The sequence below is a fragment of the Brassica napus genome, chromosome A7, assembly GCF_020379485.1.
Source record: "Brassica napus cultivar Da-Ae chromosome A7, Da-Ae, whole genome shotgun sequence".
NCBI classification, from domain to species: Eukaryota; Viridiplantae; Streptophyta; class Magnoliopsida; order Brassicales; family Brassicaceae; genus Brassica; species Brassica napus.
The window spans coordinates 4,336,506-4,347,417 of NC_063440.1; the positions used below are offsets into that span (position 1 = coordinate 4,336,506).

Consider the following 10,912-nt stretch of genomic DNA (forward strand, 5'->3'; position numbering starts at 1 on the left):
GTTACTCCGGATTTTTCCAAATCCCTATACACTTTGACGATCAAGAAAAGACAACTTTTACATGCCCTTACGGAACATTCGCATACCGCATAATGCCTTTCGGTCTTTGTAATGCTCCCGCCACTTTCCAACGTTGCATGATGTCAATCTTCACATACATGATCGAGGACTTCATGGTAGTTTTTATGGACGATTTCTCTGTGTATGTTAAGTCCTGGTAAGATGTGAAGAAAAGAACCTCGTTCAAAATTGGAAAAATGCCACTTTATGGTTAACGATGGAATCGTCCTAGGACATAAAGTGTCCGCTGCTGGTATAGAAGTAGATCCGGCAAAGATTGAGGTAAAGACCGGCCTGCCTGCACCCACCGACGTAAAAGACGTGAGAAGTTTTCTCGGGCATGTCGGATTCTATAGGAGGTTCATACATGATTTTGGCAAAATCGCTAGACCTCCCACCTCCCTCCTCTGTAAAGAAGTTAAATTCGACTTCACACCAGAATGCCTAAAATCTTTTGAGGAGATAAAGAAAGCCATGATAATTACCCCATCGTACAAGCATCTGACTGGAATCTTCCTTTTGAAATTATGTGCGATGCGAGCGATTTCGCTGTAGGAGCAGTTCTAGGCCAAAGGAAAGACAGAAAGCTACATGCAGATAGTAGTTTATTTTTGAGTCTTATTAAAAAAATTTCATAAAGTTTTTATTGAGTCAAGAAGGGATGATGAACTTATTGATTTTACTTGTTATCAAACCACACCATTCTAGACTTACTAGTTGTAGATAGTATACAAAAGTGGATCAACCTGTCAACTATGTTACAGTTGCTAAGAGTGTTTGAAGGAACCAAAGCTGACCTCCAACCTAATTGAGTTTTACTCTGCTTGTTTTGGGGCTTGGTATACATGGGATCTGATTCTTCAAACAAGTTTGGAAGGTAAAGTCTTGTGTAGATTTATCACCATCTCTCTCTATTTTTGAAATTATAGATTAAAGATATAGTTTTTATATATAAATTTTTTTATATAAATAAATAAATATATATATATATTATTAATTTAGTAGGAAAAAATTCGAACATGACTTGGTGGCTACAACCATTAAGGTTTGCTTCATAAGAATTATATAGGTAAATGATTAGAACATGATTTGGTGGCTACAACCATTAAGGCTTGCTTCATAAGCAATCCTAGGATATATGTCAAAAAGAAGTGAACAAGATTTGGTGGTTAAAACCATTAAAGCTTGATTCATGGAACCCTGTCCAATTTTGGTCAATGATATTGCAATATAAGCAGACTTTGACTGAGAGAGAGAATTAGTAGAGAGAGAGAGAGAGAGAGGATATGAACTATTGTTTACCTGCAGGTCCAAATACTTGTTTGAGCATCTTTGTATCATGTGATCGATACCCCAAGGTAAAGCCTACACTTTATTTATGTAAGAATTGAGGTTGGTAGATGGGATTATCAGACATGATTTGCTAAGTTGTTGACTAGATGAACTTGGTTGGTAGACTAGGATATGATTTAGTGTGCTTCTGAGACTAAGACTATCTAAGGTGTTGATTCTATGTTTAAGATTATGTGAGTCCCTGCTGTTTTCAAACCTCTTTTACCATGGATTTGACCCACTTTTACCCATGGTTTATAAGTGTTTTAATAACTATTTATTATATTCTAGAGTCTATTTAGCATATTTATAGGATCATGAGTGATTTGGAGGAAAGTGGTGATTTTGGAGCATTTTGGAGATATTTGGAGTAAGCACCCGAGATGACCATCGAGCTCGACCATCTGTCAACATTGAAGAGGAATAATCGATCGACGTTCACATCTTGACATCGATCGACAGTGAAGCGCGAAAGCTCGTTTGGTCTCAGCCGACGTAGAGCCCAAGTTGATATCACTCAAATTGCCAAGGAGTGAATTACTCTCTCAAATAAGAGGTTCGAATGTAGTACTTAGGGATCAAATCTACAGAGACTCTAGGATTACATAGTAGATTATGGTCTTGAAATAAATCTAGATTAATTGGTTTATAAGTTTTAAAGCAGTAAATGGATTGCTAAGAAAGTTTATTGCTCGATTGGTTTGTTTTGAGGTCGTTAACAGTTGGGAGAATAGCTAGATTTAGTGTTGGAGGTCCGCTTTGGCTCCTTCAAACAATTTCAGTAAGCGTGAATACTTGACAGGTTGATCCAATTTATATCTTTAGTACTATCTGCAATCAGTAAGTCTAGAATAGTGCTAATGGGTGGTTAGATAACAAGCAAAAATCTAATAAGTTCATTATCCCATTCTTGACTCAATAAAACTCTTTTGAAAACACTTTGATAAGACTCATGAACACACTAATATCAGTAAACATCCCCCAGACTTAAATTACACTGTCCCCAGTGTATATCTTGTCGGAGTGATGGTGAGAAATAATCATAAATACATAATTTAACAAGTAAGAACGATGACCTGCTCAGTGTCGATCGACACAATGAAGTGACAATCGATCGTTGTTGATGAAGTGCTGTCGAATGATAGCGACATGGTCTCATCGATCGATAGCTAGAATAGTCATTCGACACAATGAAGAGACAATCGATCGTTGGATCTTAAGTGCTGTTGATCGATGTCGAGCTTGTCTCATCGGTCGATGTGCAAAGGAATCGTCTACTCGGATCTGTTTTTTTTTTTTAAATAGCCAGCTAAAACACAATATTAGTAGAACCTCCCCCAGACTTAAAAAACTTATCACCAGTGTTATACAGTCTAAGATTGGTGGGGAAATAAACCATAAGGACAATATTTAACAAGAAAAAACGGTATACTTGACTTTGATGTGAGTGTCGACCAACACAGTTAAGTGGCGATCAATACTCTTGAAGCTATGTCGATCGACACAGTGAAGTGGCGATCGATCGATGCTAGTGATGCTTTATCGATTGATGTTGCACAGCCATCGTCGACCATCGTGCAAACTCGTCTTACTCGTATGCATATCCTTTTACCTAACATAAATAAAACACTAAAAGTCAGTAAATAATAAAACCAATTATCTAAATATTTTTTTCCGATGAACAGTATCCTGTTACAGTAGCTTTGCTACAGTAATGCAGCTACAGTGACGCAGCTACATTATCGTTCGTCGGTTCTGCTACAGTGTCGATCGATTTCTTTGCCACTGTGTCTATCGACGTTTCTGCTACAGCGTGGATCACTGCTACAGTGCTTTTGCTACAATGTCGTCACTGTTTAATAAATGGTGTTTTTGACATCTTGTATATATGTTTTTTAATTGGTTTTCAAGTCTTTATCGAGTCTTTCTAGTCCTTTTCGAGTCATTACAGGTCTGGAGTTGCATTGGATGAGAGATAAACCATTTGGAGGAAAAGAAGAGAAAAAGAGTGCTATTTGGTGATTTTCACACAGAAGAGTCGAGCGGAGCAACCTAAGTGCCTGCTCCAGCGGTAGAGATTTTTAAGGAAGTTTTCAAATATTTTGGGATTTTACCTAGGGCTTCCACCTTTTACTCATGCAGCCGCCAAAGACCTGCAATATATCTTTTCTTATTATTTTAGACATTCTACGTTACTTTTTAGGGAGACTTTTTAGAGAGAAAAACTTGTACTCTTGTTAAGGGAGAAGAATCTCTACATCCTTTGGAGATGATTTCTAAACCCTCTTTACTTTTTGTTATTGATTCAGACATGTTTTTTTCATCTGTTATCTCTGTGATTTCTCTGTCCATGGCTGAGTAATCCACTTGCTTAGTCTAGGGTGTTAGGGTGTTAAATCCGTGAGTTAAACATAGATAAATGAATCCATTGATTGTCTTCATTCATAACTATTCTTAAGGCTTGCATTAAACTGGCCACTTTATGTTAAGATCCTAGGTTTAACCTGTTCATTAACCGTGTAATAGGTTGCTAGATCTGTTATGAATGAGCATTGCATCCCTAGTCAGCGAGAGTAGATATTAGGGTGTATTGTGAACATATCAGACTTGATCTCTAAAGCTTGCTAGCGCGTCTTGATCCAAACGAGAGTTTAGGCATCAAGATCGACTTGCAAAGGAATCAATACCACGATAGTGGGTTGATTCAACCTGAGTGATCTGAGTTCTAAACTTACTCTTAATTGAACTAGAATAATTGTTAGGCTCACACTTGTTTAACATCCGATCAAACCACCCTAAGCTTGCATTCTTAATCATCTGAAAAACCTTAAATCCATCTCTTACTTGCCTTGTTACGAAATCAACTTTAAAACCCCCATATTGTTTTAGCTTGATATTGATCCTTTAGAAATAAAGTGTAATCATTGGTCTCTGTGGATTCTATCCTAAAGTGCTACATCAACATACCATTCGATTGTGGTAGTGTGCACATTAGGTTAATTGGTCTGCGTATACACGTAATATCAATTTGGCGCCGTTGCCGGGGACCATCTTTTTACCTTTATTTTTTGGTTATTTATTTAGTTTAAGACCTCTAACTTGCTCTATCCTTTTTGTTACAACTAATTTTTCAGGTGCATTACCAGTAGACATACTCGGAGAAACGCACAAGGAGAGTTGGTTACATTTAGCAACCATGAGTTAGAAAGGTTAGAGAGAACAAACCGTCAACAATCAGGGCCAAATAACGCCACAATGGGCGACTACGGCAACCAAGAGCAACTCACTGCTCAGTTGCAACAACAGATGCTTCAGATGCAGCAGACCATCCAAGCTCAGCAGGATGCTGCTCAACAGGCTGCTCTCGCGCAGCAGGACCAGCAGGCGCAGACTGCTTCAATCGGATAGAGAAACCTTCCTTGCAACATCCCTACTACTCGTTCTGCCATAGTTCCTCCACCCTGCACCAGACAGGACTTCAAGATCAAGCCTGCTTTGATCGGTCTAGTACAGAGAAAGGTGTTCTCTGGTCTCTCTATAGAAATTCCAATGGAGCATATTGCGAGCTTCAAAAAAGTCTGCAGTTTCACTCGCAAGAATGGTGTTCCACCAGACTGTGCATGTTATTCCCATTCTCTCTTGATGGAAAAGCTGCATGGTGGTTGAACTATCTCCCTACCGGCTCTCTCACTTCATGTGAACAGATCCGATCAGCATTCCTCAACCATTTCTACTCTAAGGCGAGAACAGCTGCATTGAGGAACACGATAACCTCCTTCGGACAGCTCACTGATGAGCCTTTCTGCGACGCATGGGAGAGCTTCAATGACTATTGCAGAAAATGTCCGCACAATGGATTTGATGATGACTACCTCTTGGGAATTTTCTATGATGTAGTTGACTGGAAATTTCAGAGTGCTATGAACTCTGCCAGCAATGGAGACTTCATGACTCAGACCACTGATGGAGCGTTTGAGCTGATTGAGAACATGGCTGCCACCTCAGCCAATAAGAACGAGGAGAGTGATTTCTCCACGAAAGGGAACAGTTCCGACACCCAGAAGATAGATAAGCTGACTGCCAAGGTTGACCATCTCCTAAAAAATAACCAAGGGAACGTCTTCAGCATGGAGCAAGCTATGGTCGGGCAGATTCAGAATCAGAACCAGCGACAACTGCAGAGCAATTGGCAAGCTGTTCCACCTGCCGGGAATAGTCAACCAGATGAGCTGAAGGGTTTGGGCATGATGATGCAACAACTGTTGCAGGGTATGCAAATTCAGGGCAATGCATTGAATCAGGTTTCTACATACATCAACACCAGGATGGACAATATGTTCACCGAGCTGAATACAAAGTATGATACTGTGAGCAACCACATAAAGAGGATTGATGTTCAGCTTGCTCACACAACTAAGAGTGTCAAGAGTCAGCAAGGTACCCTTCTTGGAAAGAGTGCGACGAATCCTAGGGTTGAGCACTGTAATGCAACAGGGCTGAGATGTAGGAAATCTGAGGGAAAGGAACCGAAGCAACTGTTTGTTGAGACTGTTCCAGACGCAGAAGAGAGAACAGAGCACTCTGCTAGCTCTAAAGTGACTGCTCCCGACAAACTTACTGAGACTCCACCAGTTCGAGTTTATGTTCCTAAGGTTCTATATCCAATTCCACCTTAACATCTGATGGATCCTATTAGTGCATAGCAGCTGGCTGGGTTTAGGAAGATGGTGAGAAGGCTTCCTCAAAATATCTCATTTGAACATGCTTGGGAGATTCGGCCATTGCATATGTTCTTTAAAAATTGCAGAGAATCTCAGGATGATATCAAGGCACTCTTTACTGAAGCACCGACACCATCGCTGAAGGTACTGCTTAAGGTTGATGACCCTGGAAAGTTTGCTTTTACTTGTTCCATTGCTGGAGTGGAATTCAAGGAAGCTCTTTGTGATTCTAGGTCTAGTGTGAACCTTGTCTCAAAAGCGATTCTAGACGAGTTGGGCATTGTTGATGTTGAGTCTTCTCTGGTGACTCTGGCTTTTGCAAACTCTTCCATGGCTGTCCCTTATGGCACAATTCGCAACCTTCCTGTCCAAATTGGGAGCTGTATTCTCCATACCGAATTTCGGGTTGTTGAGATAAGCACGGATCATGAGATGCCTTAAATCTTTGGAAGTTCATTTATGGCTACAGTAGGAGCAGTCGTCGACATGCCTAATAAGAGAATCTCCTTCTCCAACATCAACAAGAAGGTTTGATATATGGTGTTTTATACATCTTGTATATATGCTTTTCAATTGGTTTTCAAGTCTTTATCGAGTCTTCCTAGTCCTTTTTGAGTCATTACAGGTCTGGAGTTGCATTGGATGAGAGATGGACCAGCTGGAACAAAAGAGGCAGAAAACAGTGCAATTTGGTGATTTTCACGCAGAATAGGCTTGATGACAGTTCCGGATAGCGGAGCAACCCGAGTGACTGTTCCGGATAACGAAACAACCCGAGTGCCTGTTCCAGCGGCAGAGATTTTTAAGGAAACTACAACCTATTTCGGGATTTGCCCTAATCTCTCTATTTTCTCTCTGTGGGAACCGAAATTTGCACTGTCGATTTCCGTTTAAATAAAGAAACTAGGAAAACCCTAATTTCCCATAGGACCCGGATATCTGCTAATTACCACACGTCAAGCAATCAGAACACGAGAATAACAACGACAAAGTACAAGAAATCGAAAAAGAGAGCAAAGAAAATCTTATTCCGAATTTGCGTATGAGCGTTTACAACAAGGTATAAGCCTGGGCTCGAGAGCTGTCAGCGAGATTCCTAGTTCTAGCAACCTTAAGACGGCTAAACCTAATTGAGTCGCAGCTCGAAATAACAAAAACGGAAAAATGCCTAAATTGCTCTAAGTGCTAAGTTTGCTCTGAAAAAGTTCCCTCCATATGCTCCTCGCCTAGGACTCCTTATACACAAGCTCCAAGGTCGGTTTACGCTTTTACTCTTCTGCCCTTAAGCCGTCATAGCATAAAAATGGAGATATTCCATTTTTCCCGATCTTCACAATTATCTTTAAAACTTCCGTATTTATCCGCGGAAACTTGACATTTATCCTTCCTTGTGGACCAAGCGTAAACCGTGCTGTGGTTTTACGGGCTTTTGGTTAAGAAATCGTAGGATGGGCCCCGAGTCGTGTTTTAGGCCCTTTTTGGGCCGTCTTCCGACTCGAAGCGTTTACTATGATTTCTTTCGATAAAGAACAAACTTTCCGCGGTTTCTAATCCGCGAAGTTTGATCGATGATGTAGAATAGCGGAAAACATGGACTGAGCTTGCTACGGTCTTCGGGAGATAGCCTTTGAAGGTTTGACGAGAATACATGGACTGGTGTTGTATCGATGTTCGGAAGAGCTTGGTCGCTACGCAATGACCAAACTTTGGCTCGAGCCCGGTCGCTACGTAGCGACCGAGCGTCCATCCCGCTCGGTCGCTACGTAGCGACCGAGCTCGAGCCAAAGCTCGGTCGCTACGTAGCGACCGGGCTCGAGCCAAAGTTTGGTCATTGCGTAGCGACCAAGCTCTTCCGAACATCGATACAACACCAGTCCATGTATTCTCGTCAAACCTTCAAAGGCTATCTCCCGAAGACCGTAGCAAGCTCAGTCCATGTTTTCCGCTATTCTACATCATCGATCAAACTTCGCGGATTAGAAACCGCGGAAAGTTCGTTCTTTATCGAAAGAAATCGTAGTAAACGCTTCGAGTCGGAAGACGGCCCAAAAAGGGCCTAAAACACGACTCGGGGCCCATCCTACGATTTCTTAACCAAAAGCCCGTAAAACCACAGCACGGTTTACGCTTGGTCCACAAGGAAGGATAAATGTCAAGTTTCCGCGGATAAATACGGAAGTTTTAAAGATAATTGTGAAGATCGGGAAAAATGGAATATCTCCATTTTTATGCTATGACGGCTTAAGGGCAGAAGAGTAAAAGCGTAAACCGACCTTGGAGCTTGTATATAAGGAGTCCTAGGCGAGGAGCATATGGAGGGAACTTTTTCAGAGCAAACTTAGCACAGCAATTTAGGCATTTTTCCGTTTTTGTTATTTCGAGCTGCGACTCAATTAGGTTTAGCCGTCTTAAGGTTGCTAGAACTAGGAATCTCGCTGACAGCTCTCGAGCCCAGGCTTATACCTTGTTGTAAACGCTCATACGCAAATTCGGAATAAGATTTTCTTTGCTCTCTTTTTCGATTTCTTGTACTTTGTCGTTGTTATTCTCGTGTTCTGATTGCTTGACGTGTGGTAATTAGCAGATATCCGGGTCCTATGGGAAATTAGGGTTTTCCTAGTTTCTTTATTTAAACGGAAATCGACAGTGCAAATTTCGGTTCCCACAGAGAGAAAATAGAGAGATTAGGGCAAATCCCGAAATAGGTTGTAGTTTCCTTAAAAATCTCTGCCGCTGGAACAGGCACTCGGGTTGTTTCGTTATCCGGAACAGTCACTCGGGTTGCTCCGCTATCCGGAACTGTCATCAAGCCTATTCTGCGTGAAAATCACCAAATTGCACTGTTTTCTGCCTCTTTTGTTCCAGCTGGTCCATCTCCCATCCAATGCAACTCCAGACCTGTAATGACTCAAAAAGGACTAGGAAGACTCGATAAAGACTTGAAAACCAATTGAAAAGCATATATACAAGATGTATAAAACACCATATATCAAACCTTCTTGTTGATGTTGGAGAAGGAGATTCTCTTATTAGGCATGTCGACGACTGCTCCTACTGTAGCCATAAATGAACTTCCAAAGATTTAAGGCATCTCATGATCCGTGCTTATCTCAACAACCTGAAATTCGGTATGGAGAATACAGCTCCCAACTTGGACAGGAAGGTTGCGAATTGTGCCATAAGGGACAGCCATGGAAGAGTTTGCAAAAGCCAGAGTCACCAGAGAAGACTCAACATCAACAATGCCCAACTCGTCTAGAATCGCTTTTGAGACAAGGTTCACACTAGACCTAGAATCACAAAGAGCTTCCTTGAATTCCACTCCAGCAATGGAACAAGTAAAAGCAAACTTTCCAGGGTCATCAACCTTAAGCAGTACCTTCAGCGATGGTGTCAGTGCTTCAGTAAAGAGTGCCTTGATATCATCCTGAGATTCTCTGCAATTTTTAAAGAACATATGCAATGGCCGAATCTCCCAAGCATGTTCAAATGAGATATTTTGAGGAAGCCTTCTCACCATCTTCCTAAACCCAGCCAGCTGCTATGCACTAATAGGATCCATCAGATGTTAAGGTGGAATTGGATATAGAACCTTAGGAACATAAACTCGAACTGGTGGAGTCTCAGTAAGTTTGTCGGGAGCAGTCACTTTAGAGCTAGCAGAGTGCTCTGTTCTCTCTTCTGCGTCTGGAACAGTCTCAACAAACAGTTGCTTCGGTTCCTTTCCCTCAGATTTCCTACATCTCAGCCCTGTTGCATTACAGTGCTCAACCCTAGGATTCGTCGCACTCTTTCCAAGAAGGGTACCTTGCTGACTCTTGACACTCTTAGTTGTGTGAGCAAGCTGAACATCAATCCTCTTTATGTGGTTGCTCACAGTATCATACTTTGTATTCAGCTCGGTGAACATATTGTCCATCCTGGTGTTGATGTATGTAGAAACCTGATTCAATGCATTGCCCTGAATTTGCATACCCTGCAACAGTTGTTGCATCATCATGCCCAAACCCTTCAGCTCATCTGGTTGACTATTCCCGGCAGGTGGAACAGCTTGCCAATTGCTCTGCAGTTGTCGCTGGTTCTGATTCTGAATCTGCCCGACCATAGCTTGCTCCATGCTGAAGACGTTCCCTTGGTTATTTTTTAGGAGATGGTCAACCTTGGCAGTCAGCTTATCTATCTTCTGGGTGTCGGAACTGTTCCCTTTCGTGGAGAAATCACTCTCCTCGTTCTTATTGGCTGAGGTGGCAGCCATGTTCTCAATCAGCTCAAACGCTCCATCAGTGGTCTGAGTCATGAAGTCTCCATTGCTGGCAGAGTTCATAGCACTCTGAAATTTCCAGTCAACTACATCATAGAAAATTCCCAAGAGGTAGTCATCATCAAATCCATTGTGCGGACATTTTCTGCGATAGTCATTGAAGCTCTCCCATGCGTCGCAGAAAGGCTCATCAGTGAGCTGTCCGAAGGAGGTTATCGTGTTCCTCAATGCAGCTGTTCTCGCCTTAGAGTAGAAATGGTTGAGGAATGCTGATCGGATCTGTTCACATGAAGTGAGAGAGCCGGTAGGGAGATAGTTCAACCACCATGCAGCTTTTCCATCAAGAGAGAATGGGAATAACATGCACAGTCTGGTGGAACACCATTCTTGCGAGTGAAACTGCAGACTTTTTTGAAGCTCGCAATATGCTCCATTGGAATTTCTATAGAGAGACCAGAGAACACCTTTCTCTGTACTAGACCGATCAAAGCAGGCTTGATCTTGAAGTCCTGTCTGGTGCAGGGTGGAGGAACTATGG

At 41.8% G+C, this 10,912-nt stretch overlaps 2 non-coding genes across 2 annotated transcripts; one reads left to right on the top strand and one right to left on the bottom strand.

Annotated features, from left to right (window-relative positions):
• Window positions 1–5,144: 5,144 nt before the first annotated feature.
• Window positions 5,145–5,251, bottom strand: LOC125576775. The gene has a single exon (XR_007315201.1). It is a non-coding gene; the product is annotated as a small nucleolar RNA R71 (small nucleolar RNA).
• Window positions 5,252–10,498: 5,247 nt separating this feature from the next.
• On the top strand, window positions 10,499–10,605 carry LOC125576780. The gene has a single exon (XR_007315206.1). It is a non-coding gene; the product is annotated as a small nucleolar RNA R71 (small nucleolar RNA).
• The last annotated feature ends 307 nt before the right edge of the window (window positions 10,606–10,912 follow it).